The 26,753-nt window shown below is 45.1% G+C and overlaps 1 long non-coding RNA gene across 1 annotated transcript in view; it reads right to left on the bottom strand.

The window, feature by feature from the left end:
* LOC117086654 overlaps positions 1-24,721 on the bottom strand; it is a 29,059-nt gene extending 4,338 nt beyond the window's left edge. The window contains exons 1-4 of the long non-coding RNA XR_004438512.1: positions 24,630-24,721; positions 13,743-13,883; positions 10,221-10,374; positions 2,344-2,537 (exon numbers count right to left, since the gene is read on the bottom strand). This is a non-coding gene — a long non-coding RNA (uncharacterized LOC117086654). The remainder of the gene's footprint in view (positions 1-2,343; positions 2,538-10,220; positions 10,375-13,742; positions 13,884-24,629) is intronic.
* Between the last annotated feature and the right edge of the window lie 2,032 nt (positions 24,722-26,753).

Genomic DNA, 26,753 nt, shown 5'->3' with positions numbered 1-26,753 from the left:
CAAGACCATCCTGGCTAACACGGTGAAACCCCGTCTCTACTAAAAAAATACAAAAAATTAGCCGGGCGAGATGGCGGGCGCCTGTAGTCCCAGCTACTCGGGAGGCTGAGGCGAGAGAATGGCGTAAACCCGGGAGGCGGAGCTTGCAGTGAGCTGAGATCCGGCCACTGCACTCCAGCCTGGGCGACAGAGCGAGACTCCGTCTCAAAAAAAAAAAAAAAAAAAAAAAGAGCTATGTCAGGCGAGGGAGGGAGGCCAACTCTTCTGTGTTGTTTCAGAGAATACTGTTGGAATCACAGAGAAAGGGAGGACCCTGCAAGGGGATGCTGAAAGAGGTATGTTCTTTCTTTCTTTCTTTTTTTGAGATGGAGTTTTACTCTTGCTGTCTAGGCTGGAGTGCAATGGCGCAATCTTGGCTCACTGCAACCTCCGCCTCCTGGGTTCAAGCGATTCTTCTGCCTCAGCCTCCCAAGTAGCTTTGATTACAGGCATGCACCACCACGCCTGGCTACTTTTGTATTTTTAGTAGAGATGGGGTTTCACCATATTGGTCAGGCTGGTCTCAAACTCCTGACCTTGTGATCTGCCCGCCTCAACCTCCCAAAGTGCTGGGATAACAGGCATGAGCCACTGTGCCCGGCCAATCATCACATTTCCTGCCTCTGTAGGAGAACTCAGCTTAGTTCATGAACAAGACTTTAAAATGGACTTGCTGAGCAGGAAGACACTTGGTGCCAGTACTGGAACCGTTACGCTTTGTCTCCAAAGAATTTCCTTCCCTCACTTAGAAGCATGTAAATGACATTACCTAATTATAGAATCTCAGAAAAACACAGAATTAAGTCTCCATGGTCGCTCCTGTAGTTTACCTCCAGCAGAGGTTTGTAATCTCAGGCTGGTTTCGCTGTGCCACCAAGAACCCATCTTTATCATTTTCCAGACTGAAAGTGGTTGGAGACACTTGCTCTGGTAATATTTCCAGTAAACCCTCATCAGAAAAATATATTTATTGTAAGAAAATTGCCTGATGCTTTCAGAATAGAAAAGCTTTTGAGTTTTTGGATATTTCAAGGTACTGTAGTATTGCCTCTTTTTTTTTTTTTTGACAGAGTCTTACTTTATGGCCCAGGCTGGAGTGCAGTGGCATGATCGTGGCTCATTGCAAACTCCGCTTCCCAGGCTCAAGTGATTCTCTCACCTCAGCCTCCTGAGTAACTGGGACCACACACATGCACCACCATGCACAGCTAAGTTTTGTATTTTTGGCAGAGACAGGGTTTCACCCTGTTGTCCAGGCAGGTCTCAAACTCCTGACCTCAAGTGATCCACCTGCCTTGGCCTCCCAAAGTGCTGGGATTACAGGCATGAGTCACCATGTCCAGCCTCTACCTTTTAATCCTAATCAAAATGTGATTTGGTAATTTTTTTTAGATGATGGATTTCTAATTACTTAAGGAATGGGCCTTCTGCATGTGAACATGTGAGGATGTCTCAGATCCATGCCTAGGTGTGATGAATATTCTCTTCTCTAAAGCAATGTAGATTCTGGGAATAATCCCATTTGGTCTGGGCTTTAGATGTGTCAGAGGTCTGAGAAGGTATCAAGGTCTAGAAATGTGGATGTGGGTTTTGCATGCTCAGTACACCTTGTTGATTCTGGTGTGTGTATATGAACACAAAATAAAGTTTCAGAGAAAGTAGATTGGAAAAAGGCTTGAAAAAAGCTTGAGCAAAAACAGGCTGTAGGGCCTCTTTAGGATCTTGCTGCATGCCAACACAAGGGATAGTCTGTTTGGGGGAATTTCAGAGGGTGGAAAAAAGATGCTACAGAGCTGGGCTTGTGTGTTTGGAGAAGAGGGAATTTTATCCCACTCTATTGTTGACCTGCTCACTATGTGCTGTAATTGATGAGTTTCTGTGCCTGACTACCGCACTGGGCTGAGTAGGCAGAGAGAAGACATTAAATAAGGGTTAAGTTGAATTGGTTTGACCCTAAGAGGGAGACTGGGACCTGGGAGGAAAGATCTTTGGGAAGATGTGTGCTGAGACTGGGCTTGGGAAGTAGAACCGAGACCAGACTGAAACCTGGGTACACCCTGGTGTGTACTAAATTAGTGGAATGGCATGGAACTGTGCAAATAGTTAAAGCTGGATTGTAGCGAAGTCATTGTTCCACTTCAAATGGCCAACTGACCTTGAGAACTGGAGAGGGCACAATATGGCAAAGTGCACAGAAGGCTCTGAGCCCACGACATCGCTTTGAAGGATGATACTTTCCTATCTCTTTACAACCAAAAGCAGAAAGCTACCCTGGCCACTGAAGCCCTCTGCCCAGGGGCTCACTGGAATTTCTTGACAAGTCTCCAGTAAAATGGACTTCCTTTCCCTTTAGTAAGCAAGAGTCCAAGATTCCTTGTCAGGTGTGCAGGGAAATGAGTCCTTTCTGGAGACCTCTGAAGAGTTTCATTAACTGGTTTCTCAGTGCCTGGCTTTCATCATCTTTTCCGTTTTTCAGTTCAGCCACTAGTGTTCAGGACCTGGAAGCAATAATTGGAAATGTTCTAGAAGCAAGCGGGATGGAAGAGGAAGTCTGTGCAAGGATGGGGGAGTGAAGAGGAGGAAGCGGAGGCTGAAGAGCCACGTGCAGCAGGGAAGCCCACACGGGGGACAGGGGCTTGGGAATGCCATGGCACAGGCAGTGGCCTTAGGGGTGAGCCCGAGGCAAAGTCCACCTAAGCATCCAGCCAATTGGCTCAGACGTGGACCAGCCTGCTGCTAATCATCCACAAACAAGCTTAATTTTGCTGGGTGTGACCAGAGATAAAAGAAGTAACAGTCGCAGTCATTTCATGGGAGCGGAGTGATAACACTCTTCAGAGAAACTGTTTAGTTGAAGAAAGAACCCTTAAAAAGGAAAAAAAAGAAGAAAAAAAAAGCTAATTCTGAAGCATGGGTTAACTATCAAATGTGTGCTTGCAGGGCATCTCGGTTGTAAATCCCCTAACCAACAAATGGCTTCGGTCAACAGCAAGGAGCTTGCTGCCATAACCCTGGAGGAGAGGCAGTCACAGCCTTTAAATGTGGAAAAGGTTGGTAACCCAGGAGAAAGAGCCAGCAAGACTGAAACCAACCAGTCCTAAACCACAGACAGAAAAAAGTCAACATACCGTTTGTCACCATGTCACCACCAGCCTTGCTAAAGAGCACTCATTGAGTGCATGAGCCCCCAGGCGGCGGCTGAAATCCTCAGCAAACACGACACTGTATTTTATCACGCTGGTATCCCACCCTAGAGGGCAGCTGGAAGCGGTTTGTCAGGGAAAATTCAAGAAAGAGAATCCACATCTACCTAGGGCTTATGCTAAACACAGTATCAGATGGAGGCACTTGAGAAATTTAATTTCATTTGGTGGAGGGAGGGGGTGAGTGGGAGGCAGGGGATAATGACTGAACAGAGAGAGGAAGGGAGAAATGAAAGCTTTGAGTAAACAGTCAATACTTGGCTGGACTTGTGTGAAGAGAGATGACTTGGTAGTTTTCCTCCTTGTTCTGACCTAACTCATACCCCTAACAACAGATGGGCTTGAGTCTGTGGAAGGCTGTGTTGCAAATCTACCCCATGTATGGACAAGAAGGTTTTTTTATGGTGTTTGAGAGGAGTTCTTAAGTTTCCTCTCCATAAATCCATGAGGTTCCTACCCTTCTTCCTCACCTGAATGTATGACATTTTTGGGCAAACTGTCATTACTGAATGATTTAGATTACATCGAAGAGGTTGAAAGGAAGAACCCCACACCTCTCTGGAAACCCTTGGTTCAATGGAATGTCCTACTCCTTTCACCTCATTCCTGGTATTGGCAAATAGTTACTTTATGTCAAGTAAGCGGAGATACATTTGGAGTTTCTAGGAGGGTTTGGGGAAAATATATTTCTTAAGTTACTAAAATGTAACATTATTAAACAAAGTGACTAAAACTATGTATTTAAATGTATAAATACACTTAGGGTAAGGTAGGAAGTTTGAGGGTGGGGAGACTAATTTTAGAGCCTACTTTGTGTTAGGTATTTTTTTGGAAATTATATTAATTAATCCTTACAACAATCAATGAGTTACCCATTATTTCCCACATTTTACAAAGAGAGGGATCGATTTTGGGGCTCACATTCCTGAAGATTTCCTGTGATGTTCCTCCTGTAAATTTCAGTCACCCTTAGCAAGTCGGGAGTTGTAGACAACAGAGTAAATGCAGTGAAACGCTGCTTGGTAATTTGCTCTTTTGTTTTTGGCTTTGACGAAAATAGACACATTTTGGAAAAGCACAGAGATGCTTACCTTTGATAAGAGCAGGTTACTTCAGGGTAAGATGTTGGGCACAGTACTGCAGGGTAAACCCAACAAGGTAAGCCCTGAGATGCTACACGAAAGACACCCTCACATTTGAAATTATAATGGGCAGGGGGACAGGCCAGGCATGGTGGCTCACGCCTATAACCCCATCACTTTAGGAGGCCGAGGCGGGATTACATGAGGTCAGGAGTTTGAGACCAGCCTGGCCAACATATAATGAAACCCCGTCTCTACTAAAAAAAAAAAAAAAAAAAAAACAAAGATTAGCTGGGCATGGTGGTGCATGCCTGTGGTCCCAGCTCCTTGGGAAGCTGAGGCAGGAGACTCGCTTGAACCCAGGAGGGTCAAGGTTGCAGTGAGCCAAGATCACGCCACTGCACTCCACAGCCTGGGTGACAGAGCAAGACTCACTCTCTGACACACACGCACACACAAAAAGTGGGGGGAGAGATGCAGGACTCAAACTGGCATAGATACGTAAGATGACTAAAATAATTTCACTTATACGTAAATCTCTGTTTTTGACCCCCGGGGCTCATTCATTCCAACCAAAAGCAGACCAGGTCAGGTCAGGAGCCACAAGGAATGAATAACTTGATTTTGGTTTAATTCTGCAAGGACCGGTTAGACCTAAACACTCAGTTTTTGGCACTAGTGAGTTCTCAGTATGTGCCTAAAATAACGTCTTGATGTTTCCCTTAGATTTTTAAGTTGCCAAGAGCAGAGGCCAGGCTTATGTGTTCTCTGGGTGCCCCCAGACTCACTCGGCCCTGCTCTGTGGCTTGGGGTGCTGACAGACGAGGACTCCATCAACAAGCTCCCTTCCTCCGCCTTGCCGTCAGATTCACCCAGTGGGAGGTACCAGTGCTAGTCTGTAGAGTGAAGGAGGCTTGCCTCCTCCTGCTGGGTTGTGGTGAGTTCAGGTTGAACAGCCTCCTCTGCCCTTTCAGGTGCTGGCGGCCCCCACTCTTGCTAGCCCAGAATGCTTCTCTATTCATTGTTTTCCCTAACTATGCCCACACCTCTGTAAATAGCCTCTTTGTGACACTCTCCTCAAATCACCCAGTTTGGCTGTACTGTCCATCTCCTGCCTGGACCCTGACTGATTTCTGCTCAGCACAGTACAGTCATCCTTGGTATCTGTTGGGGACTGTTCTAGGACCCTAGGAATACCAGAATCCACAGATGCTGAAGTCCCTGATATAATGGCATGGTGAATGCATATAACTGCATCCTCCTGTATACTTTAAATCATCTCTAGATTACTTAAATAATACCTACTGCAATGTAAATGCTATGTAAATAGTTGTTATACTATACGGTTTTTAAATTTGTATTTTTATTGTTGTATTGTTATTTTTACTGCTGTTTTATCCCCAAATATTTTAGATCCATGGTTGATTGTATCCGTGGATGTGGAACCTGTGGGTGTGAAGGGCTGCCTGTACTTTATATGCAGTACGCATTCAATAAAGGCTGCTTAATTCAATTAAAGGGAGTGGTCTGATGATTCTGATATTTTCATTCTAAGATTGCTTGTTCTAGGGTAATGAGTTGCCTCAGTTTGGTCTGTGGGGTGTTCCCAGGACTGTGGGCTTTTTTAAATTTATTTTTTGAGACAAAGTCTCACTCTATCACCCAGGCTGCAGTACAGTGGCACAATCTTGGCTCACTTCAACTTCTGCCTCCTGGGTTCAAGCAATTGTCATGCCTCAGCCTCCCGAGTAGCTGGGATTATGAGCATGCGCCCCCACATCCAGCTAATTTTCGTATTTTTAGTAGCGACGGGGTTTCACCATGTTGGTCAGGCTGGTCTTGAACTCCTGGCCTCAAGTCATCTGCCTGCTATGGCCTCCCAAAGTGCTGGGATTACAGGCCTGAACTACTGTGCCTGGCTGTGAATTGTGGACTTTAAAAACAGTTTTAGTTTTAAAACTGTAACAGTTCCAGATTAACCAGGATGGGTTGGTCACTGTGGCACATACTCTTTTTAAAAATCTTGGCCGGGCGCGGTGGCTCAAGCCTGTAATCCCAGCACTTTGGGAGGCCGAGATGGGCGGATCACGAGGTCAGGAGATCGAGACCATCCTGGCTAACACGGTGAACCCCGTCTCTACTAAAAAATACAAAAAATTAGCGGGCGAGATGGCGGGCGCCTGTAGTCCCAGCTACTCGGAGGCTGAGGCGAGAGAATGGCGTAAACCGGGAGGCGGAGCTTGCAGTGAGCTGAGATCTGGCCACTGCACTCCAGCCTGGGCGACAGAGCGAGACTCCGTCTCAACAAAAAAAAAAAAAAAAAAAAAAAATCTTTACTTGGTATTTGAAGAACATTTTCTGTCGCTCAGGCTGGAGTGCAGTGGCGCGATCTCAGCTCACTGCAAGTTCCGCCTCCTGGGTTCATGCCATTCTCCTGCCTCAGCCTCCCCAGTCGCTGGGACTACAGGCGCCCGCCACCACGCGTGGCTAATTTTTTTTTTTTTATAGTTTAAATATACTTTTTTCATTTTATTGTTTTTTTATAGTTCAAATATAATTTTTTCATTTTATTTTTTTTTATAGTTTAAATATAATTTTTTCATTTTATTGATGTTTTCCGGCTAATTTTTTGTATGGGGTTTCACTGTGTTAGCCAGGATGGTCTCAACCTCCTGACCTCGTGATCTGCCCGCCTCGGCCTCCCGAAGTGCTGGGATTACAGGCGTGAGCCACTGCACCCGGCCTGAAGAATATTTTCTTATCTTTTAAAATATTTCTATGATCATATTTTTGTTATTTGTTTAAATTTTTTCTTTATTTAGAAAAAATAAAGAAATGGTGGCTCACACCTGTAATCCCAGCACTTTGGGAGGCTGAGGTGGGCGGATCACCTAAGGCCGGGAGTTTGAGACCAGCCTTACAAACATGGAGAAACCCCTTCTCTACTAAAAATACAAAATTAGCTGGGCATGGTGGCACACGCCTGTAATCCCAGCTACTCAGGAGGCTGAGGCAGGAGAATCGCTTGAATCTGGGAGGCAGTGTTGCAATGAGCCGAGACTGTGCCATTGCACTCCAGCCTGGACAACAAGAGCAAAAGTCTGTCTCAATAAATGAATGAATGAATGAATGAATGAATGAATAATTTCTTTATATTTTTTTGAGACGGGGTCTTGCCAAGTAGCTGAGGCTGGTCTCAAACTGTTTAACTTAAGCCATCCTCCCATCTTGGCCTCCCAAAGTGTTTTTAAATTTTTTTGTTGAGATGGGGTCCTGCTATGTTGCCCAGGCTGGTTGAACTGTCCTCAAGTGATCCTCCCCACTTGGCCTCCCAAAGTACTGAGATTAAAGGTGTAAGCTACTGTGCCTGGCCTCTAAAGTTGTTTATTTAAAAAATAGTATTTCTCTGGTCAGGAGCAGTGGCTCATGCCTATAATCCCAGCACTTTGGGAGGCTGAGGCAGGCGGATCAAAAGATCAGGAGTTCAAGACCAGCCTGACCAACATGGTGAAACCCCGTCTCTGCTAAAAATACAAAAATTAGCCAGGTGTGGTGGCACATGCCCGTAATCCCAGCTACTCAGGAGGCTGAATGCAGGAGAATGGCATGAACCCGGGTGGCAGAGCTTGCAGTGAGCCGAAATCAGGCCACTGCACTTCAGCCTGGGCAACACAGCAAGACTCCATCTCAAAAAAAAACCCAAAAAACAAAAACAAAACAAAACAAAAAACCAAAAAATCAAAAACAAACCCAGAAATTCTTATTTATGATAAATTCTGTGTCGAAACTCTTCAGGTAAACTGCTGTGAAGCGGACAGAGCACATGTTGCCATTTTGTTTCTGTTTGAATCATTTCCCTCTCCGGGGAACTCACCCAAGGAAGAGTGAGATAGCTAGCAGTGACGTGTAAGTGTTTCTTAGGAAGTTCTGGGCCAGGCATGGTGGCTTATGCCTGTAACCCCAGCACTTTTGGAAGCTGAGGTGGGTGGACTACTTGAGACCAGGAGTGGATGCCAGCCTGGCCAACAGGGTGAAACCATCTCTGCTAAAAATACAAAAATTATCCAAGTGTGGTGGTGCACACCTGTAATCCCAGCTACTAGGGAGGCTGAGGCATGAGAATCGCTTGAATCCTGGGAGGCGGAGGTTGCAGTGAGCTGAGATTGCGTCACTGCACTCCAGCCTGGGTGACAGTGCAAGACTCTGTCTTAAAAACAAAAATGAAAAAACAACGCCCCTCTCCCCCCAAAAAAAGTGCTCGCTTCAGCAGCACACGTGTTAAAATTGGAAAGATACAGAGAAGATTAGCAAAATATAGTCAATTAAAAAAATAAAAAAGGAAACTCTGAATGAAGAGAATGACAATGTGCATCATAATGAAAAATAAGGTTGTTTGAATATGGTTCGTAGTTGAAAAAACGCTGTTAGGCATTTAAAAGAATAGTTTATTGTTTCTCTATCCTTCCTGAATATGGTTATTCTGAGAAATAAAAAAGATATTGACATATTATGAAAAGCATACTTTATTAGTCTGTGTTACTAACTCTATTTATTGGTATTTTTTAGCTTCTCAGTTGGGCAGAGGCAAATCAATTGGAAAGGAAAAGCAGCAATCCCAACTAACATTTTGAGAAAAAATCTTAACTGATGCTGTGGTAATAGCTGGAATGGAGTTCATTTTTACAAGAAATATGTTTATTAAATGATAACATTAACAGCTATCATACTGCTTTAGTAAATAGGCTACCTAGGAGAAGGACATTTAATTGGGTTAAAAATCTACCATGATCCGAATGCTTTTCAATTCAAGAAATTATTTTCTAGCAGGAGAGCTTTTGACTGTTCACTCCAGGAAGCCAGAATTTCCAACGTGTATCCCTTTACTCCTGCCATTTAATACTAATTTTCTTGGTCTACTTCTGCTCCCCAAATCACTGTTTCCTTCTAGGAGTTGGACAAGTTATTTAAAACAAATTAGTAATATTGGTTGTGGTTAAGTCAGAATTTAATAACTCGTTTCAGGCATCTTAGGATGGCTCCCTTTGGTAGTGTCTTTACATTTTCTATGGATGAAGTAAATGTTATTAATAGAAATGGCTGTCAATATTATTTTCCAAATATAAGACCCTATAAAGAATGTATGAAAGACATTGACCTGAGCATATTATATTTAATTCACTTCAACAAGCATTTATTTCATGCCAACTAGGTGTAAATGGATAATAGAAAATCAGATTTTACAACGGAAATACACTAATCCAAACATTAAACTATTGGAAAGAAAGATCAATTGTCGTTCATTCTGGTTAAGTTTTAAGAATTTTTCAAGACCACATTCCCCTTTTGCTTTGTAGCCTTGTGAAATTTGTAAGAATTTTTTCCACTCCTCTGCCTTTCAAAATTTGTAAGATTTTGACTCCATGTTTGCAGGTTTTTTCCTTCAGAGGAATGTGAGGACATGAAATAAGATCCCAGCTTTTCCCAGGGAACTCTCTAGCTTCCATAGCTTGCCCACATATGCACCTTGCAAAGTTAGTTGGTGAGGTTTGTGATTAATAATGCAGTAAAGATTAATTGACTTAGTAATTATTGGGTCACAATGTTGATTTGCTAGAAGCATTGAAATGAACTACAGACAGAAATACAGAGACCGAAGGAGTGTGATTTGGTTGTACACAGTGGGGATAATTTGGTCCAAAGCTGAGTTTTCTTTGGAGGCACAGATAAGTTTATTCTGTGTAATGGCCATAGAAGGTATTTTGGGGAAAGTGGCAAGAGATCTTGGAAATGCAAATTCTGGTGACTGTTTCAATGAAGAGATTGTGCTCATTAAAGATCAAGAAGATCTCTCATTACAGATGGGCAGAGTATCTGATTTTAATTCAAAATGACTCACCCGGGGTGCTAATGGTCGACTTTGAAGTCAAGTCTATCAGCCAAGGATCAACCCCCATAATTGTTCTCCTGTCTTTGTTGTCTTCATTATAGCTTCATTCCTTGGCTCTGGAAGTCATTTTAATCTTCATGAAAATGAGTCATAATTTTAAAAGCTATAAAAAGTGAATATTCTGTTGATTAGCTAATAGGCAGCTAGTAGGCAGCTTAGACCTTGCAGGAATGGGGGTCAAGACAGGTGTAGAGCTGGGAAAGAGGTACATGATGAGTGGGAAGTATTTAGAGGGAAGGGAAGGTGAGGCCACACTTTAAATGACTCGATGTTAAATTTATCCAAGGACAATATGTATTAATATCATTAACCACATCTTTCGACCTAGTAATCCTACTTCTATAAACGGATAGCAAGGAGAGACACCCAGATACATGCACAAGAGTATACATATGAAGATGTTTATTATCACAGTATTATCTAAAAGTGATTTAAAAGTGGGGAAATAACCAGCCAGGTGCGGTGGCTTACGCCTGTAATCCCAGCACTTTGGGAGGCTGAGGCGGGTGGATCAACTGAGGTCAGGAGTGTGAGACCAGCCTGGCCAACATGGCGAAACCCCATCTCCACTAAAAATACAAAAAATTAGCCGGGTGTGGTGGTGCACGCCTGTAGTCCTAGCTACCAGGAAGGCTGAGGCAGGAGAATCATTTGAACACAGGAGGTGGAGGTTGCAGTGAGCTGAGATTGCTACATTGTACTCCAGCCTGGACAACAAGCCCAAAACTCTATCTCAGAAAGAAAAAAAAAAAAGGCCGGGGTGGGGGGGTGGGGGTGGGGGGGGGTTGGAAATAACCTGAATGTCATCAAGAAAGTGGAATAACCGGCAGGAACCTAAAATGATAATATAGGTGTATACATCAAAAAAGGCCATGATATATAATTTAGTGAAAAAGAAAACACCAATATTACAACATCATCCAATTTTTGTTTTTTAAAATTTGCAAATAAACGTAGAATCAACACACAAATATTAATTTGCCTTAGTTGCATTAATCAAATATAAAAGTCTGGTACTATAAATGATATTACCTCTGGGTAGTGGGAATATGGATTAAAAAACTTTTTTATACTTTTAAAATTAAGGAAATTATGAGGTCCGGGCATGGTGGTTCACACCTGTAATCCTAGCACTTTGGAAGGCTGAGGTGAATGAATCACTTGAGGTCAGAAGTTTGAGACCAGTTTGGCCAACATGGTAAAACCCCGTGTCTACTTATAATACAAAAATTAGTTGGGCGTCATGGCACACGCTGTAGTCCCAGCTACTTGGGAGGCTGAGATGGGAGAATCATTTGAACCCAGGAGGCAGAGGTAGCAGTGAGCTGAGATCATGCCACCGCATTCCAGCTTGGGCGACAAAAACCAACCAACCAAATGAAACACAGGAAAAACCACCACCACCAACAAAAAACTGGACATTCTTAAAAATGAGAAAAAGTGAAATAATAAATTATTTCCTGGTCTATGGCCTGATACATAATCTATTATTACAAATGTCTTAGATATATTCAGAAAGAATGTCTGGGACCTGGTGCAGCGGCCCACACCTATAATCCTAGCACTTTGGGAGACTGAGGCAGGAGGATTGCTTGAGAGCAGGAGACCAGCCTGGGCAATATGGTGAGACACCATCTGTACAAAACATAAAAAAATCAGCCAGGTGTGGTGGCATGTGCCTATAGTCACAGCTATTTGGGAGGCTGAGGCAGGAGGATCCCTTGAGCCCAGGGGATAGAGGCTCTTGTGAGCCATCCTGAGCCACTGCACTTCAGCCTGTGTGACAGAGTGAGACCCTGCCTCAAAAAAAGGAAAAAGGAAAAAAAATTTAACAGGGTGACGTCTGTGAAGACAATGCAAAAAATAAGAAAAAACAAAACAAAGCAACAAAAACAAAAATCTAACAAAACCACAAAAAGCCCTTTCCTTTTAATTTTATTATTAATATTATTTTTAAGTCAGGGTCTTTGTTCTGTTGCCCAAGCTTGAGTGCAATGACCTGATCATAGCTCACTGTAGCTTCAAACTCCTGGGCTCAAGTGATGCTTCTGCCTCCCACTTCAGCCTCCTGAGTGTCTGGGACTACAGGCATATGCTACTGTGTCCGGCTAATTTTTATTTTTATTTTTTAGAGATGGAGCCTCACAATGTTGGCCAGGCTGTTGCTGAACTCCTGGTTCCAAGAGACCCCCTCACCTCAGCCTCCCAAAGGCCTTTAGCCACAGTGCCTGACCCTCTTGTCTTTTAAAAACTGAATGCAATTTCGCCTAAGCAGAAATCCCTTATGGTGTGGATCCTGGATGAGCCAGCTGCAGCAGAACATGTGTTGGTAAGTTAAAAGCCCCAGCTGCACCAGGCCCTGGAAGCTGTAGGAGTGAAAGTATCTCAGTAGCCAGAACGGGAATTAGGGAACTGAGGACAACCTCTTTCTCAAACTCCCTGGCTGAAGTGATCCTCCTGCCTCAGCCTCCTAAAGTACTGGAATCTCAGGTGTGAGCCCCCCCACCGCTCCAGCCATGACAACCAACCTCTTCCAAATGACTTTGGACCCTTTATATCCCAGGCACCCTTTTCTTCCTGATTTCGGTCCCAGGTTCCCACTGCCTGCTCATGCTTCCCTTGAATGCCCCAATGACTTCAAACTCATAATTCCCAGAACTGACCTGAACCTCCACCAAGTCTTTCCCGATGAGATGTAATCTTTCCCTCATTTGATTTTCCCGTAGCTCTGTGCCCCTCTGTGCGGCGCCTATTTCATGCTACCTGTTGGTATCGTTTTAAGCTCCTGTCTTACTCGGCTTGCACAATGAAAGCTCCTTGTCAGTGTCTTTGTCTTGCTCATTGCTAAACACCCTGAAGCATCTTGCTCCATGGTTTTTGTGCACCCAAAACCATACACAGTAAATAAATGAAAGAACAGATGACTTCTTCAGGTTGCTAGCTCTCGTGGTATCTAGACTTGCCTGTTATTTCTTAGCAATGTAGAAAACCACGTTTACATTCTATCTGGCCCTGTCAAGAATTCAGGCATCCCTTCCTGAAGATGAGGAAAAAAAATAATTATTGCTACCTTCTCTGATACTTGTAAACACAGAGTGCAGGATGTGCTATCAATTGACTTGGAGGAAGTGGAAAATTAAAGGAAGCCAATGATGTCTCAGGTCATTAAAAGTCATTAAAGAAAGCAATAGGAGACACAATAGTAGCCACTGCAATAAAACGGAAGCTCTGGCTACAAAAAATTAATTTAGGGAAGCCAAATGGGAGAAGATTTAAAGAGAACGAAAAAAGAGAGCTTGCGAGAAAGAAGGCGTTGTCTGAACAGCTAGAGTATTATGACTGTGGAATACCAGAAAACTTATGTTGAACAATTTCTGACTACATATTGGTAAAATCATTATTTTTAAATAACGGGGGTCTAAGAATTCTGCCTACTACATCCGAACTAATTTGATTCCTGCAAGTTCTTACCGTTGTTTCTCTTCAGAAATAACTTTCGGGTCAGGCCCTCGTATTGCCAGTTCTTCTTCCTGCTTTTTCTCCAGGCTGGCCTGTGGCCTGCTTGAAATCCCATAAAATCATTCTGGGGGCTCTGTGTTCTCTGATTACCACCTGCAATTACAGTCCCAACAAGAGGAATTTACTACAGTACATGGGAAAAACCCAAGGCTCATGGCATTTAATGACTTTCCCCAGGTCTACATTGAATTTGAGAGTGAGCCAGCATTTTGTGCTTGTGCAGAGGAAGCAATAAGTATCAATAAGGAGTGCATCAAAAGCAGTAACACATTTAAAATAAGGAATAAAAAGCAATGCTTAAAGTTGTCAAACTTGCTCTTCTTCACCACAATGTATGTCAATATCTTGGTTACCTGCAATTTATAATGATGTATTACAATACATGAAAGAGTAAGTAAGCCAAGTGACCTGATATTTATCATGAGGTTGGAAGGCTAGCATTTGCAGTCACGAAAATGTGTCTGCATTACACCTTAAGAACCATCCCCTTTCCTTTTTTCAGCTTTTCTAGTAAGTTGGTGGACACAAAGATGACAAGGAGGGGGTTCTTGTCCTCATGTTGTGTCCACAATTGGTGGGTTCTTGGTCTCACTGACTTAAAGAATGAAGCCGTGGACCCTCGTGGGGAGTGTTAAAGTTCTTAAAAATGGTGTGTCTGGAGCTTCTTTCTTCTGATGGGTTCCTGGTCTTGCTGTCAGGACTGAAGCTGCAGACCTTCGTGGTGAGTGTTACAGCTCTTACAGGCAGCGCATCTGGAGTTGTTCATTCTTCCCAGTGGGTTCGTGGTCTCGCTGGCTTCAGAAACAAAGCTGCAGAACTTCGAGGTGAGTGTTACAGCTCATAAAGGCAGCAGGGACCCAAAGAGTGGAAGAACAAATCCCCCACAGCGTGGAAGCAGACACAACCAGGTTGCGCGGGCAGAGTCGGGCAGCCTGCTTTTATTCCCTATCCAGCCCCACCCACATCCTGCTGATTGGTCTACTTTACAGAGAGCTGATTGGTACGTTTTGACAGAGTGCTGATTGGTGCGTTTACAATCCTTGAGCTAGACACGGGGTCACAGAGTGCCAGTCCTCCAAGTCCCCACTAGAATACACTAGATACAGAGTGTATTCACAAACCTTGAGCTACACACAAGAGTACTGATTGGTGTATTTACAAACCCTGAGCTAGACACAGAGTGCTGATTGGTGCGTTTACAATCCTTGAGCTAGACACAGAGTCACAGAGTGCTAGTCCTCCAAGTCTCCACTAGGTTAGCTAGATACAGAATACCAATTGGTGTATTCACAAACCTTGAGCTAGACACAGAGTGCTGATTGGTACACGTACGAGCCTCCGGCTAGATATAAAAGTTCTCTAAGTCCCTATCCAGTTCAGGAGCCCAGCTGGCTTCACCCGGTGGATCTTGCCCTAGGGCTGCAGGCGGAGCTGTCCGCCAGTTCCCAGCGGCGCCTGCACTCCTCAGCCCTTGGACTGTGGTCAGGGACCGGGCGCAACTGAGCAGGAGGCGGTGCCTCTTGGGGAGGCTCAGGCCGCCCGGGAGCCCACCGCAGGGGGAGGAGCTTAGACATGGCGGGATGCGGGTCGCGAGCCGTGTCCCGCGAGGAGGCAGCTAAGGCCGGGCCAGAATTTGAGTGCAGCGCCGGCGGGCCGGCACTGCTGGGGGACCTGGCGCAACCTCCGCAGCTGCTGGCCCGGGTGCTAAGCCCCTCACTGCCCTGGGCCGGCAGCCGCTCCGTGTGCGGAACCCGCCGAGACCGCTCCGGCGCCCACCGGAACTCACACGGGCCCGGGAGCCCAGCCCCGGTTCCCGCCCGCGCCTCTCTCTGCACACCTCCCCGCAATCAGAGGAAGGCTGCTCTGGCCTCAGCCAGCCCAGAGAGGGGCTTCCACGGTGCCGTGGAGGGCTGAAGGGCTCCTCAAATGCCGCCAGAGTGGACACCGAGGCCGAGGAGGCACCGGGAGCGAGGGATGTGCTAGCAGGTTGTCACCTCTCAATGTGGTCTACAGTCTAGTAGGAAGACATAACCGACGTCTTATACAAAAGTTCTGAAAGCGAGGAAGAAGTAACCAAATGCTTCAAAGGAGACAAGGAAGTGATTCATTCTCAGGTAGGGGGGGTGAGAGCAAAGGCACGGAGGCGTGAGAAAGCACGATATATTTTCAGAGTGGCGAGTGGTTGGGCATGCCTATGCAGAGGGTTTATGGAAAGATGCCATTGGAGATGGTGCTGGAGAGTCTGTACCTTTTGGGCTTTGTTTTGGAAAAATAAAAACTGAGGTCATTTCCTTTGCCTTTTAAGATACAAAAGTGAAAAACTCACTTATAAATTTAAAACTATTTTAACTCATATAGAGCTGAGTGGAACCCTGACTCAGGGGGCGCATCAAGATTGCTGCTGTCAACACGGGCAACTGGGTAACTGAGGTCTCTAAACCAGCCATAACACTCACGGATTCTGTAGTAGTCAGTCCTCAAGTTTGCTGGGGAGCATGTGGTGTGACCCTAAAGGGAGAGCTTCATCCTCTAACTTATCCACGCATCCACACTCGGCTCCATATGAATGGCAGCTGGTCGTCTACCTCACAATTGAACTTGGGATCAACTGTGCCCCTTCTGGAAGCTGCCTTTAAGGCAGGGAATGTTCAGGGTAGCTGAAATCTGCAGAAGCTGGCAGCCCAGGAAGCTTCAATCCAGGGCTGGCCAGCAGCAGTGCTGTGACGGGGGCCCAGGTGATCTCTGGTGTCGTGAACCATGATTATGTGTTTTCATTGAGAGATTATTATATACCAGGCATTGCACTGAGCATTGTACATGGGTTCTGAGATTTAATCTTCACAACAGTTCTGTGAGCAATCATCTAGAATCATTCTTATTTGGATGAGACACTGCAGTTCATACAGGTTAACGTCTAAGTAATAAGTGGTGCAGCTGGGCCTCGAGCCCAGGTGCTCTGATGTTGTCTCTTATCTTCCTTACTCTGTCAAAACCTGACTTCAGTAATGGTGTTAGAGAGACATATTAATGCCAGGTGTAAATACCCACTGAGAGACAGTGTGGTGCAGGGGTCGGGGACATGGACTGTGGAGTCAGTCTATCTAACACACGTGGGTTTGATCCTGGCCCCATACCTCCCCTGTGTGGATGAATAAATGACCTCACTCTCCACCCTTCTGTGTTCGCATCTGTAAGGTGCTGGTAACAGCCACACGTCCCACAAGCATGAGATGAAATAACATCTACAAAACTCCTGGCACACGGCATCCTTTCAATGTTAGATGTGATTATTATCCACAAGGAGTTATGTGAGAATGTTCCTCCAATGGGATATCTGCGATTTACCTATTAAATATTAAGCCAAAATAAATGAATCTAGGCCAGGTGTGGTGACTCGTACCTATAATCTCAGTACTTTGGGAGGCTGAGGCAGGCGGATCACTGGAGATCTGGAGTTTGAGACCAGCCTGGCCAAAATGGTGAAACTTCGTTTCTACTAAAAATACAAAAATTAGCAGGGTGTGGTGGCCCATGCCTGTGATCCCAGCTACTCAAGAGGCTGAGGCAGGAGAATTCCTTGAACCCAGGAGGTAGAGGCTGCAGTGAGTTGAGATTGTGTCATTGCACTCCAGCCTGGGCAACAGAGCGAGATTCTGTCTCCAAAAAGAAAAAAGAATCTCAATGATAGAAGTTTTAAGACTCTGTATTCAGTTTTTAATTAAGTCATACTGAAATGTCTGCTCGATGGTATGAAATTCAAATAATACAGACAGAGTCGAGTGGTCTTTAGTTAGCCCATGTAATTTGACTTCTCATTAGTTTCATGGGGGAGCTCTGACAAATAGCAGAGTGGCCTTCTCTTGGCATCTGGAAATTTCCCACGTAGCCTGTAGCCTGCAGCCTGCATCTGGGGGCCTTTTGTCTAGCCTATGGCTCCAGGATCCTCCTCCCGCCACTCCTATTGACAGCAGGTGGCTAGGAATCACAGGTGCAAGGAAGGCGATGTCGGGTAGGGCAGAGAAGCACCATATCCAGGGAAGCAGGTTCCAGCTCTGCTCTGACCCACCTGGCTGTGTGATTGGAGCCCTCACCTCATGATTGTGAAATGAGGATTTGTAACTAGAGAATTGTCAGGTCTATTTTCAAAGAGTCGTTTTGCTCGACCCCCTCATGTTACAGATGTGGGAATGGCGAGCCACATCCACAGTGCCCAGGCTCACATATTTGGTCCATACTTGGTAAATGGCAGAGTGGAGGCTGGAAAGAACCCCTTGCTGCTAGTTCTCCTGGCTTGAACATCTGTAGCACGTGAGTCGTGAATGCTTTGCTTTGCTCTGTCATCCAGTTTCTCATAAATGGGAGCCATTTAAAGCTCTGAAATTATCTCATTCTAACAGTCTGAATTTCCTCTTGGGGACTAGCAGAGTGGTTCCAGGTGTGAATAGGGGTATGCACGATAGTGAAGATCCCAATGTGGAAAGACATGGCATGAGAGTACTCACCATCTGCAGCTGTCCCCAGTCACAAGTGTCCTTCGGCTTGTGCCCGGGTGGGAGGTGGCCCTCCCCAGCCATGGCTGCTGTGGGCTGCTAATCAAAGCCTTAACTGCTGCAGATGGGAACAGCGGCCACCTGTGTGGGCCCAGCCCTTTGCTATCTTTCTCACTCCCCTGGCCACTGTCACCCTTTCTACCTTTAGTTGGGGACCTTGGCAACAGCCTTGCCCAGGAAGAAATCCAGGGGGGAATTCCTGGTGTCTCTGCACCTCATGGGGATGGAAATCACTTTAACATCTACCAGTGACTTGGGATTACAGAGTCATTATTGCTGGAGTGCAGAATTCTAATTCTCTCATGAACATGTGCTCCTAGCCTGAATTCCAGGGCCCCTGTTAGCCTCTCTACCCAAGAGGTGCTCTTTCCTGCCTGTCTTGGCTTCACATTGGTTTATAAAGGTTGCTTTTCCTCCAAATTGGTGGAAGCTTCTGCTTCTACTTAACTGTTATAACTGTTATATATTTTTTCTTTTCTTTCATTTTTGTTTCTTTGAGACAGAGTCTTGCTCTGTCAGCCAGACTGGAGTGCAGTGGCATGGTCACGGCTCACTGCAGCCTTGACCTTCTGGGCTCAAGCTATCCTCCCACCTCAGCCTCCCAAGTAGCTGGATCTACAGGTGCATACCACCTTGCTAATTTTTGTATTTTTTGTAGAGACAGGGTCTTGCTATGTTGTCCAGCCTGGTCTCAAACTCCTGGCCTCATGTGATCTGCCCACCCCAGCCTTCCGAAGTGTTGGGATTACGGGCATGAGCCACTGTGCCCAGCCTGCTTTTTTCTTTTATACTCCCTTGGTGGCCTGCCCTCCTGTAGCCTCAGCTGAAGCCTCTTCCTGGCCAATTTAGAGCCATACTTCCTCTGTTTAACCCAGAAGACAAACTCAACTTTTGGTGTGTATGTCAGCAATAATTCCAGAAAGTTCCCCCACCCCTCTCCCTCACAAAGAATGACTCTTCAGGGAAGGTCTTTCAGAAAAAAACTGCAGCAGCTGAATTGCCCTGAGGGCTGAGGTTCATGTGCTGTTCTCTGGGCTCTGCCACCAAATACGGCAGCTGAGTGACCTATCACTGAGAAAGACAGTTCTTAAGGCTGAGAGAGAAAGGTGAGGGTAAAGGGCCTTCTGTCGCTCCTGAGGGGGGATCAGTGGAGAGAATGAGGAAAACAGGTGGCTGTGAATAAGCAACCAGAGAAGAGCCTTGAGGTTGCTAGATTTGGGTCAAGATGTGTGACTTCCCATAAGTCACTTAACCTTCTTGTTTCTTCATTTACTCTGTGGCAGGAGAGGGTTAGGTTAAAGGGCCTCCTCTGGAAAAAGCATTCAATTAGCAAACCATCTCTCCACAGGGTAAGAGGCCAGGGTTGTGGCCACAGAATCTTAGCCATGGTCGCTGTTCTCAGGGAATTTGTGATCTTAGAGAGACAAGTGCATGGACTGGTAGTGGGGATAAGTCCATTGTGTTAGATTTTGTGCCAACTCGAAGGTCTTCTTTTTCTTTTATAGTATATATTTAAAGTGTGCAGCATGATGTTTTGCAATACATATCCATAGTGAAATGAATACTACAGTCAAGCAAATTAACATATCCATCTCCTGACAGTTACCTTTGTGTGTGTGTGTGTGTGTGTGGTGAGAACACCTGATATCTACACTTTTCGCCAATTTCCAGCATTCAATACAGTGTTATTAGCTATGGTCATCATGCTTATTTCAACCACAGGGATTTAGAAAGGGATGATAGCAGAGGTCTGGGAAACTTTGAGGAGGAGGGAATAGCTTGGAAGGATGGCTAGAATGTGAGTAGGGGAGGGGAGAAGGGAAATATCCAGGTGCAAGGAACAAGGAATAAAGATGGGAGCACAGTGTGTCTGTGGGACCTGGAGGAGCCTTGGAGCAGAGGCACCTGTTGGAAGAAGTAGCTGAATAGATTGGATGGGCCTGTGAAACGAGGCCCTGAAAGCCATTGGGTTCCTTCCTCCCTTCTCCCTCCCTCCCTGTTTTAGAGGTTTAGCGATAAAACTGGTCAAATTAAAAGGGACCAAAAAAGTGGTGGTTCTCAATCCTGGTGGCACATGAGAAAATTAAGGATGTCGGACTTCTCCAGAAATTCTCATGTAATTGGTCTGGGAAGGGGATCTAAATGTAGTTTCTTTCCTTCCTTCTTCTTTCCTTCCCTCCCTCCCTCCCTACTTCCTCCCTCCCTCCCTCCCTTCCTCCTTTCTTTCCTTTCATCCTTCCTCTCTCTCTCTTTCTGCAGAGCAGCAATCAAAATGGAAAAGAAATGAACATAAAGAGATGTGTTTTTGTTTTGTTTTTTGAGATGAAGCCTGGCTCTGTTGCCCAGGCTGGAGTGCAGTGGCGTGATCTCGGGTCACTGCAAGCTCCACCTCCCAGGTTCAAGTGATTCTCCTGCCTCAGCCTCCTGAGTAACTGGGATTATAAGCGCATGTCACCAAGCCCAGCTAATTTTTTGTGTTTTTAGTAGAGAGACAGGGTTTCACTATGTTGGCCAGGCTGGTCTTGAACTCCTAAACACAGGCTATCTGCCCACCTCGGCCTCCCAAAGTGCTGGGATTAAGGCATGAGCCACTGCGGCCCGGCCAAAGAGATGTTTTAAAGGGAAAAAATGCTAGCTATCTTGACTAATGAAACATAGCTGCTTAAAGAAGAGATTCTATTCATTTCTTTAAAATGTTGGTTGAGCACTTACCATATGCCTCCCACTGAGTCAAGCTAAGGAAAATTCAGAGGTTAGGACCCTTGTCCTGTGTTCAAGGAGTTTATATGTAATAGGTGACAAAGAAAATAACCACAATATGAGAATAATATGAAAGCTGACTTAAGAGTAATGTTTTAAAAAGGTGTAAAGATACAGAGAATAGAGGCAGAGGTTCCCCCTTGAGGAGAGAGTGAAGGACACTCTATAGAGGTACCACTTAGCTGCAGTTTGAAGCCTGGGGAGGTTTTTGGCAGGGGAGGTGGGAAAGGGACCCTCACGTGAGAGGCATCACCAGGTGTAAGAGAAGCCATAAAAATGGGTGCGTCTGGGTGCGTGGCTCATGCCGGTCATCGCAGCACTTTGGGAAGCCAAGGCAGGAGGATCACAAGGTCAGGAGTTCAAGACCAGCTTAACCAACATGATGAAACCCCGTCTCCTACTAAAAATACAAAAATTAGCTGGGCATGGGGTGTTGAGTGCTTTTAATCCCAGCTACTTGGGAGACTGAGGCAGGAGAATTGCTTGAACCCGGGAGGCAGAGGTTGCAGTGAGCCAAGATTGTGCCACTGCACTCCAGCCTAGGCAATAGAGTGAGACCCTGTCCAAACAAACAAACAAACAGAATGATTGGGTGCAATGAACAACAGAATTAGTGCATAGTGACAAACAGCCTTATCCCGAAGAAGCGTGAGGTGTATGGAAGGGTTGGTGGAGAAGGTGGATTAGTGCCAGAAAAGGTTAGAAAGATGGGTTTATTTTTAAAACTGTTAATTAAAAGTTAACAATATTTTATTCTTTTTTTTTAAGACAGGGTCCCACTCTGTCACCCAGGCTGGAGTGCAGTGGCGTGATCTTGGCTCACTGCAACCTGTGCCTCCTGGGTTCAAGCGATTCTTCCTGTCTCAGCCTCCCAAGCAGCTGGGACTACAGGCACATGCCACGAAGCCCCGCTAAGCTTTGTGTTTTTAGTAGAGATGGGATTTTGCCATGTTGGCTGTGCTAGTCTTGAACTCCTGACCTCAGGTGATCCACCCATCTTGGCCTCCCAAAGTGCTGCTATCACAGGTGTGAGCCACCGTACCCAGCCTATTTCTTGACCTTAGTGGTGGTTTTATGGGTGTCTATAAGTATTGCTTTAAATATGTAGATAAGATTTATAAACTTTCTTCATGTAAATTATATTTCACGGTTTAAAAATGTTTAAGGAACAGTATAAAATCAAAATAATCATCATAAACATATAACACCTTACAATACAATCTCGACTATATCAGATGCATAGAAAAAGTACAAATATTAACAGTTGCAGTTGGAAACGTTCATTCATGGATATGAAAGGGGAAAAATACAATTAAAAATATATGTCCTGGTGTCGTGGCTCACAGCTGTAATCCCAGCACTTTCGGAGGACAAGGTAGGCAGATCACTTGAGACCAGGAGTTTGAGACCAGCCTGGACAACGTGGTGGAAACCCATCTTTACTGAAAATACAAAAATTAGTCAGGCATGGTGGCACAAACCTGTAGTCCCAGGTACTCGGGAGGCTGAGGCAGGAGAATTCCTTGAACCCTGGAGGTGTAGGTTGCAGTGAGTCAAGATCATGCCTGAGGGACAGAGCAAGACTCTGTCTCAAATAAATATATATATGTACACAACATAAACAGAAAACATAATTTTTGATTATACCTAAAACATTTGCAGTCATAGATCACATATTAGGCCACAAAGGAAGCTTCAGTAAATTCCAAAGAGTCAATCCCATTCTGACAATGTTTTCCAACTACAATGTCATCACAGAATTAATGTTTTTAAAAAGATGGCTAAAATAAAATCATGCTTATTTAGAGACTAGATAGCATACTATTAAATAACATTTGGACTGAAAAAAAATAGAACTGAATAAAATACTACATGATTGAATTTGTATACATCTAAAGCAGTACTTAAAGGCAAATTTATAGTCCTAAATACACTAATGAACAAAAAAGTTAAAAACAAATGAGGTTTCATAATAAGATACTACCTCACACCCACTAGGATGACTACTATAAAAAAAAAAACAAGAAAATAAGTGTTTTGAGGATCAGCTTAACTTTTAAATTAGGTATTATTCGCATATGATAAAATGCATACATTTTAGATGTCTGATTTTTTAAGGTCTTGAATGCCCAGGTAAGGGATTGGGATGGCTGGAGGTCATACAATACAGTAAAAAGTTTAACAGACAGCTGGGTGCCGTGGCTCATGCCTGTAATCCCAGCACTTTGGGAGCCCGAGGAGGGCGGATCACGAGGTCAAGAGATCAAGACCATCCTGGCCAACATGGTGAAACCCAGTCTCTATTAAAAATACAAAAAATTAGCGTGGTGGCGCATGCCTGTAGTCCCAGCTACTCAGGAGACTGAGGCAGGAGAATCGCTTGAACCCAGGAGGCGGAGGTTGCAGTGAGTGCAGTGAGCCGAGATTGCATGCCACTGCACTCCAGCCTGGCAACAGAGTGAGACTCTGTCTCAATTAAAAAAATATATATATAGACTTGGCATTGAATTACAGTTTAGTCATTTGCTTACTATGTAATCTTGGAAAAATGACTTGAGTCTCAGGGCCTTATTTCCTCATCTCCAGTGATGACAGGAATACACCCCTGGGGAATGTGGAAAGGATCAAATAAAGTATTGTATGCAATGTATACCTCTTTCTTGGATATTTGACTTCATGGAATGCATCTTTTCCTTAAGAAAACCTGATTGAGGCCCTTGTTATAGAAAACACCTGGCAGTTGGTGCCTCTGTTTTATCTTCCAACTCCAGTCTCCATCCTGAACTCTGTAACCAAGTTAGTCTCTGTTCAGCATTGCTTTCACCATTCTGTTCCTTCCACAAAAGCTTTTGGCGAGTCCGCATTGGCCTGAGGAGAAAATCTGAATGCCTTAGATTAGAGTTCAAGGCCTTCTGAAGTCTGTCCTTGATCTGCTTTGCCACTGTCTGCTCCTCTATATTTGTAGTTTTATTTTGTTTATTTATTTTAAAACAGTGTCTCACTGTCACCCAGGCTGGAGTGCAGTGGCGCCATCTCGACTCACTGCAGTCTCTGCCTGCAGGGTTCAAGCGATTCCTGTGCCTCAGCCTCCAGAGTAGCTGAAATTATAGGCATACACCACCACACCTGGCTAATTTTTGTAATTTTTTAAAATAGAGATGGGGTTTTACCATGTTGGCCATGCGGGTCTCGAACTCCTGACCTCAGCCCGCCTTGGTGTCCCAAAGTGCTGGGATTATAGGTGTGAGCCACCACACCCGGCCTAATTATAGTTTTAAAACTCTTAAATTCTCTATAATTTCTGATATGGCAAAAAACAAACAAAAAATGAAAAGAGAAAAAAAAAAAAACCAGACCCAAAGTCTTAAAGTAACGGAACCCAGAGCTCTTTGTTCAAATGGAATCTTTTGTTCAAAAACATTGCAGCTCCATCCATCAGGCATATGAGAGTGAAGCTTTTGGTTGAAGCCAGGATGGGGGTCCCGGATTGACTTCCTCTCCCCTCCCATTTCCTCCTTTCCATTCCTACCTGCTTGGTTTCCTGAGATGAGTCTCTTCAGGACATTGTTTGAAACCCGTTGCCTTCCGGGAATGTCCTTAGATAGGAATAGGTCCTCTCTCCTCAAGGAACAAGGGGGTCACTGAACTCTATGTGTGTTACCCTTCACTGGGCCTCTCGCCTGACCCTCCTGTGGTTGTTTGCTCATCAGTCAGGGACCCCGCCTCATAAAAGGCCCCCTCTGTGATGTAATGCTAACGTGCTTAGCTACGCCTCTGGCATGAGTACAACAGCAGTTTTAATCATATGCCTGTTTGTAGCAGCCTTCAAGCAGCCAAGGGTATCGCAACAAATCACAGCCCAGTGAAAACAGTTTCACAGGGGACTGTCTGATGTGGTACAAGCATTCCCTTGGTCTGATTTCACCTAGAAAATGTTGTGTCGAGAGCAGTGGTTTGCAAACCTGCCGATGAGGCCTTGGAACTTGTGCTTGCAGATAATCCCCTGAGTTCAGAACCAGTAGCATGGGCACTAGAAAACAGCTAAGGAGAATGGACATTTTGAGTTGCGTGCAGTGGGGATGGTACACTCAGGGATGAGAATATGTGCTGTACTTCATACGGATATTTTCTCATATGAAGGAACAGAAGAGTGGAAAGTGCAGAAGAAGCAGGTTTTCAGGGCGTTGTCTTGCTTTCAGTTTTGAGCAGATGGAGTTTCAAACACCCATGGGCCAATGAAGTGCAGATTTCCAGCAGGTAGTTGGAAATTTGAGTCTGGGACTCAAGAGTGAAGTGAGCGGTGAGCTGATAATACAGAATCATCTGTATGAAGGAGAGAGTTGAAGGTATAAAAAACGTGAGTTTTTTAAGGAAAAGAGGAGAGCCTTGTGAAGTACTTATGTTTAGTTTCCAGAGGAAGAGAGTAGAGTAAAGGAGGTGGGAGATGTGGCCAGAAAGGAATAACAGAAGTTCACCTGCCAACTCACAGGGAAGGAAGAGCTTCTGGGAGGAGGAGGTGGGTGGATGGCCAATGGGGTGCGATATGGTTAGGCTTTGTGTTCCTACCCATATCCCCCCTCCCCTCCCATCCCATCCCCTCCCATCCCCTCCCCTCTCCTCTCCTCTTTCTTCCTTTCTTTCTTGATGGAGTCTCATGCTGCTGCCTAAGCTGGAGTGTGCACTGGTGCGACCTCTGCTCACTGCAACCTCCACCTGCCAGGTTCAAGAGATTCTCCTGCCTCAGCATCCCGAGTAGCTGGGATTACAGGCACCTGCCACCATGCCTGGCTAACTTTTATATTTTCAGTACAGATGGGGTTTTGCCATGTTGGCCAGGCTGGTCTTGAACTCCTGACCTCAGGTGATCCACCCACCTCGGCCTCCCAAAGTGCTGGGATTACAGGCATGAGCCACTGTGCCCGGCCAAATCTCATTTTGAATTGTACTCCTGAGATGTCAAGGAAGGGAAGCGACTGGATGATGGGGGTGGTTTCCCCCATGCTGTTCTTGTGATAATGAGTGAATTCTCACGAGATCTGATGGTTTTATAAATGGTAGTTTTTCTTGTGTTCTCATACGGTCTCTCCTACCACCATGTAAGATGAGGCTGCTCCCCCTTCTGCCATGACTGTAAGCTTCCTGAGGCTTCCCAAGACATGTGGAATTTAAATCTCTTCTTTATAAATTGTCCAGTCTTGGGCAATTCTTTATAGCAGTGTGAAAACGGACTCATACAGGGTGGATGTTATTGACTACAGTTCCTGGGGGATAAAAGGTGAGAAGCTGTCAGGACTTTGGACTTCAGGTTTACCTTGCAGTATGTATGATGGGGATGTATGATGGGGATGGGTGGTTTTCACGGGCTGGAGAGCTGAGTGGGAAGGAGAAGTCTCCTTGCACTTCCTGGGACTTCATAGAGACCATTTCAAGCTGATAAGTCTCCTGGCCACCTTCTTACTCTTGCTTTATACAGAAAATATTATTTTGAAGAAGTCTGGCTGGCGCGGTGGCTCACACCTGTAATCCCAGCACTTTGGGAGGCTGAAGCAGGTGGATCACTTGAGGTCAGGAGTCTGAGACCAGCCTGGCCAACGTGGCAAAACCCCATCTCTGCTAAAAACACAAAAATTAGCTGGGTGTGGTGGCGCACACC

Source organism: Trachypithecus francoisi, unplaced genomic scaffold, assembly GCF_009764315.1.
Source record: "Trachypithecus francoisi isolate TF-2019V2 unplaced genomic scaffold, Tfra_2.0 Lachesis_group10, whole genome shotgun sequence".
In the NCBI taxonomy this organism is placed as follows: Eukaryota; Metazoa; Chordata; class Mammalia; order Primates; family Cercopithecidae; genus Trachypithecus; species Trachypithecus francoisi.
The sequence above is the reverse complement of the archived record's forward strand: the minus strand, read 5'-3'. Positions and strand labels throughout refer to the sequence as shown.